At 37.6% G+C, this 6,000-nt stretch overlaps 1 protein-coding gene across 1 annotated transcript in view; it reads left to right on the top strand.

The window, feature by feature from the left end:
• The first annotated feature begins 258 nt into the window (after positions 1-258).
• LOC111059348 (hydrocephalus-inducing protein) overlaps positions 259-6,000 on the top strand; it is a 27,693-nt gene continuing 21,951 nt past the window's right edge. Inside the window, exons 1-2 of the mRNA XM_039429414.1 lie at positions 259-383; positions 1,326-1,473. The gene's annotated coding sequence lies outside the window, so the exon portion shown is untranslated. The remainder of the gene's footprint in view (positions 384-1,325; positions 1,474-6,000) is intronic.

The raw sequence follows: 6,000 nt of genomic DNA, 5'->3' as shown, positions 1-6,000 counted from the left end.
GTAATCACACTTCCATGTAGCTCTGGCTTGTTGATTCCTCTTTTTGAATTTCTCGATGTTTTCCAGTCTTGTGCATGCTGGGTGAAAAGCCCATTTACACTCACTACACTCAATCGATGGTTCATTCTCGGTAAAAGAAATCTTACATTTGAAACACTGAGCCATGACGGAACTTAGTTGAAAAGTTTGCGTAAATTTAGAAGAAAAGTTTTCACTTTGAGCTATCGCGCGCAGCGGCAAAGGTCACTGATTAGACAGATACAATCGACACAACCGTTAACAGTAACAGGAAGTTGTGTATCTGCTCCACCACCAACCGATATCTTGAATTTCAACGTCTCTGTGAGAAAACAACAAACCAAATCAATCGAATTGCGCAATCCGTAAGTATTTCAATGTGACTATATTTCTATATATCATCTATAGTTATCGGGGAAATTTATTCATTAACATGCAAAAATCAGTCGTTTATAAAATTACAATCTACTAGTTTACTCTAGTATATTCAGCATAATCTAAATCCAATAATAGACTCTTAGAGCCGGTTTCCGATCTCGGGATTTAGCCAAGTTCTAGACTTTAAACAGCTGGAGTCAGAAAATTGGCTTTCCAAAACGGGGGTAGTCACATTCCACGTTTAAATTAAATTTGGAAAAACTAGAAAATAAAATAAAATGAAGAGAGAATAGTGTAAAGTTTCAGCTATTTTGAATTATTATATAGGAATGTTTAATTTCGTCAAGGAAAAACGTTTCCAATTATAGAGATTAGAAAATAAAGATTGTCATAAAAACTGCGACTACGCCACGTTTCGGAAAGCAAATTTTCTGACTCCACCTGTTTAATAAAGTCTAGAACTTTGCTAAATCCCGAGCTCGAAGATTATCAACAGCTTGAAGATTACAAAATAACAATTTATTCAATTTTGGATGAAAAATATTTAACAATCATTACCATATTTCGAGTAGCCTATGCCAATTTTTCAAAATAATGAGAATTCTAGTTGCAGATCAAAACTGCATATTGTAGAAAAAACTTATTCTCATAACTTTAGATGGCACTGTATAATATTCATATAATCACAAATTTATGATCCCTGATTAGTATCTGTGACAAGTGTCAATATTTTTTGACTACAGGCATTTTGAAGATCTATCTAACGATGAAACTATTCCTTGTCATTCTAGTTTAAATTCCTGTCAAGTTTTCTTTTATCATCAACAATTACTATTGTTCTGTACTAAATTACAGAGAACAATTACATCACAATACGTGTGAATAATTATTGTCTTTTGGATTTATAATTTTGCTTATATATTTCACAGAACTGAGGACGTTTGGGCTATTTCTCCTCTCTTTAGTGGAGATTTCTTCCGTGGCAGTAAGCAGATTCTCATAGATCCGTATGACAGCATGTCTTACGATATCATATATGAGCCACTCACAATGACAAGCGAGCAGAAAAAGCATGAGGTTGGTTAAATAATTCATTTGTCTTAATTGCGTTAGAATATATTGGTTAACATTTAGTTTCAATATATAGCATTTACTCTATTTTATTTATTAAAATTGCTTTTTTAGGAAGCTTTCCTACAGCAGTTTGTCATCTACAGGATGAGTTATATGTATGGGAACCCTTCAATAAGTTGAAGACTGTTGTAGATATAATACTGTAACTTTCAGGATAAGTTATTGGTCAAATACTCGACCCCCTTAAAAAATATAAGGGGGTGACTTAAGGGTTGTAACTCGAATATTTCAAATTTAAACACCCTTTGTGTAGTAAATCATTTTGAAGGTCTTTCCAAAACAAGAAAGATGACATCAATAAAAATGTTCTTGTTGTATCCGAAATGGCGGCTGATTGAAGTTTTGGTGTTTACTTGAAACTTCAATCAGCCGCCATTTTAGATACAAGTATCATAGAACATCTTATTTATTGATGTAATCTTTCTTGTTTTGGGAAGGCCTTCAAAATGATTTACTACACAATGGGTGTTTACATATAAATGTAAATAGGGGTTGTAAATGGGTGTTTATATTTGAGTTACAACCCCTCATTCTTTTAAAACTAAAACTTCAATCAGCAGCAATTTAGAATAGGCTACAAGAATCATAGAACTTTTTTATTGATGCCATCTCTCTTTAAAGAGGCCTTTAAAATAATATACCACACAATGGGTGTTTACATTTTTACAATATTCGAGTTTCAACCCCTTTTAGTCCCGTATTCACCAGAAAATAGAACTGAGTTCTACAGTCAGTTGAAACTTACTCAACAAAAAACTGTCAAAATAGGAATTCACCACAGCCGTTCTAGATCACGTGACCAGTCAAGGCTCGTTTGAAACTTACTCACCGATTTTGGCCGGTAAAACATCAGTTAACTGCAGAGAACAGTTGACTCCAGCAGTTGAATAGTTTTTGGTGAACTTGAGCCTTAATATTTTCTTACTTTTCCATCGTCTAGTTAAATCTAGTTATCAGTTCCAAATACTTAATTTCTACATTTATCTTTCCCCTTATGAGGGGTTGAATTTCAGTTGTACTTCAAAATGTAGAATATTCGACCAATAACTTATCCTGAAAGTTACAGTACTATATCTACAACAGTCTCCACTTATTGAATGGTTCCCATACGTATGACTCACTGTGTATAAATCGATAGATATTAATTATAGTATTTAAAAAAAGGAAGGAATGATACATTCATGTGAGCTAAGCCCAACAAGTGTGAGGCTGTCTATCCCTGTGTTGAGAACCCAGCCATGTGGAGGGCGTCTCACATTGTCACACTCTCAAGACTGGGTGCATACCCACAAAACTGGTCGATTTTCACCCCAATAGTAAGACTGGTATCCTCACAGAGAGAAACTGCTTCGGTCTACGCTATCTGGAGTAGAGAAGGCTGCATGGTCCCTACTTGATGAACCAATATGGAGAAGGAGTCTCTCTTCTCCTCATAATGTCAAGCATCATGAGTCCGGCTACTATCTACAGATAAACTGGAAAGTTGCCAAAACGTTTTCCATGGAATATATGGGTAACCGTCTAGTTTTCACCCTGACTACTTGACACCTGGTCATTTTGGCCATAGGCGACTACTTGTACCCTCGTAAAAATATACCATTGTCGTCAAGTTGTCCTCCCGATACAAGGTGCCAACTAGTCATGACCGTAAACGACAACTTGACACCTCAAACCCTCGCGTCAAGGTGTACCCCCCACTAGTTGTCACCTCCTTAGAAAGGAGACAAATAGACGGGGATGGCTCACGTCTACATGACACCTTGCACGCTGGCGTCAAGGTGTCGCCCGGATTACTTGTCACCTACAAAGCACCAGTTGGCACAACTTACACCCCCGCGGCGTAGGAAGGAGGGATCAAGCAATTTTTATTAGTGTTTATGATGTAGAATTGAATTCTAAGCACTTTTGGTTCAATAACATTTTTCCATCAAACTCAAGGTTCAGGAGATATTCGCCGTCTTCGCTATTTTTAGAACAGATTTTTTCGAGTTGGTTGAAAACAAAAGAAAAATAAGCCCTTTTGATGACTGAACCAGATGTAGAACACAATTCTAAACACATTTTGTTCAGTTATATTTTCCCGTCAGACGCACCGTTTACGAGTAAATTGAGCCTAATGCTAGGACAGTCAAATTTTCATCCATCAATGATATGGCAAATGAGAGTTATTACTTTCAACATGAAGAGGGAAACCCAGTTTCTCCTTCCACAGCTTGTAGCATGATTGATTGATTGATTTGCTGCCTCTATTAAAAACCTGGGAGGACGAAGTTAGGGCGCAGCCGGCCCTCTATTAGACGGGCTACACTTCGGTGTCACAAGACACGCGTCTTAAGACGCGTGTCGTGTCTTATCAAGTTTATCAGAGCAATATGCAAAGCAATCGATGAATAATTCAATCACAATTGAAGAATAGAATAAATGAATTAATTTGTAGAATAATTCACACTTTAAAAACGTTCTGTAGATCAAATAATAGCGATGAACGCTCACACGAGGTTGTGAACTTAGCAAATCAAAGCAAATATGCGAAGCAATCGATGAATAATTGAATCACAATTGAAGAATGGAATAAATGAATTAATTTGTAGAATAATTCACACTTTAAAAACGTTCTGTAGATCAAATAAATAGCGATGAACGCTCACACGAGGTTGTGAACTTAGCAAAGTTTATCAAAGCAAATATGCGAAGCAATCGATGAATAATTGAATCACAATTGAAGAATAGAATAAATGAATTAATTTGTAGAATAATTCACACTTTAAAAACGTTTCGTAGGTCCGATGAATTCAGATGAAAAGTTTAGACCGGGCGCAAGGTACGCACACCCGACTTCCTCCATTGAAAGACAAACAGCAAACTAAAGGTGCTAGCAACAAAAAGGGGAAGGCGGAAATGACAGCCATGTATGTGAAACGTCTACAAACGTTTGGTGAAAAGGTGGCAAATATCTAGAAAGTAAGATGCCTAAAGACAAGATTAAATTCCAAAAAATCGAATAGTAAAAATATTAAAATTGCAACGGGAAACAATCCGACGAAAAAATACGAATAGAAGTATAGAAAACCAGCTTGACTAAAGCAGTGTCGAAGAACCGACTGTGACGTCACTGGTCAGCGCAGACGCACAAAATGACAACATGATGTCTACGTAGTAGCGGAACGAGTAACAAGTGGAACCGTTCCAATAAATGCTTTGTCAGATTTTACAGCCATTCTAGATCACGTGACCAGTCAAGGCTCCTTTGAAACTTACTCACCGATTTTGCCGGTCAAACATCAGTTAACTGCAGAGAACAGTTAACTCCAGCAGTTGAATAGTTTTTGGTGAACTTGAGCCTTAATATTTTCTTACTATTCCATCGTCTAGTTAAATCTAGTTATAAGTTCCAAATACTTAATTTCTACATTTATCTATTCCCTTATGAGGGGTTGAATTTCAGTTGTACTTCAAAATGTAGAATATTCGACCAATAACTTATCCTGAAAGTTACAGTATTATATCTACAACAGTCTCCACTTATTGGATGGTTCCCATACATATGACTCACTGTGTATAAATCGATAGATATTAATTCTTGTATTTAAAAAAAGGAAGGAATGATACATTCATGCGAGCTAAGCCCAACAAGTTAGTGTGGGACTGTCTATCCCTGTGTTGAGAACCCAGCCATGTGGAGGGCGTCTCACATTGTCACACTCTCAAGACTGGGTGCATACCCACAAAACTGCTTGGTGTTCACCCCAATAGTAAGACTGGTATCCTCACAGAGAGAAACTGCTTCGGTCTACTCGTGGTATACGCTATCTGGAGTACAGAAGGCTGCATGGTCCCTACTTGATGAACTAATATGGAGAAGGAGTCTCTCTTCTCCCCATAATGTCAAGCATCATGAGTCCGGTTACTATCTACAGATAAACTGGAAAATTTCCAAAAAGTTTTCCATGGACTATATGGGTAGTACCGTCTAGTTGTCACCCTGACTACTTGACACCTGGTCATTTTGGCCATAGGCGACTACTTGTACCCTCGTAAAAATATGCCATTGCCGTCTAATTGTCCCCCCGACTACAACGAGCCAACAAGTCATGACCGTAAACGACAACTTGACACCTCGCACCCTTGCGTCAGGGTGTACCCCCGACTAGTTGTCACCTCCTTAGAAAGGAGACAAGTTGACGGGGATGGCTCATGTCTACATGACACCTTGAACGCTGTCGTCAAGGTGTCACCCGGACTACTTGTCACCTACAAAGCACCAGTTGGCACAACTCACACCCCCGCGGCGTAGGGAGGAGGGATCAAGCAAATTTATTACTGGTTATGATGTAGAATTGAATTCTAAGCACTTTTGGTTCAATAACATTTTCCCATCAAACACACGGTTCAGGAGATATTCGCCGTCTTTGCTATTTTTAGGACACATTTTTTCGAGTTGGTTGAAAACAAAGAGAAAAATAAGCTCTT

The sequence above is a fragment of the Nilaparvata lugens genome, chromosome 1 (assembly GCF_014356525.2).
Source record: "Nilaparvata lugens isolate BPH chromosome 1, ASM1435652v1, whole genome shotgun sequence".
In the NCBI taxonomy this organism is placed as follows: Eukaryota; Metazoa; Arthropoda; class Insecta; order Hemiptera; family Delphacidae; genus Nilaparvata; species Nilaparvata lugens.
The sequence above is the reverse complement of the archived record's forward strand: the minus strand, read 5'-3'. Positions and strand labels throughout refer to the sequence as shown.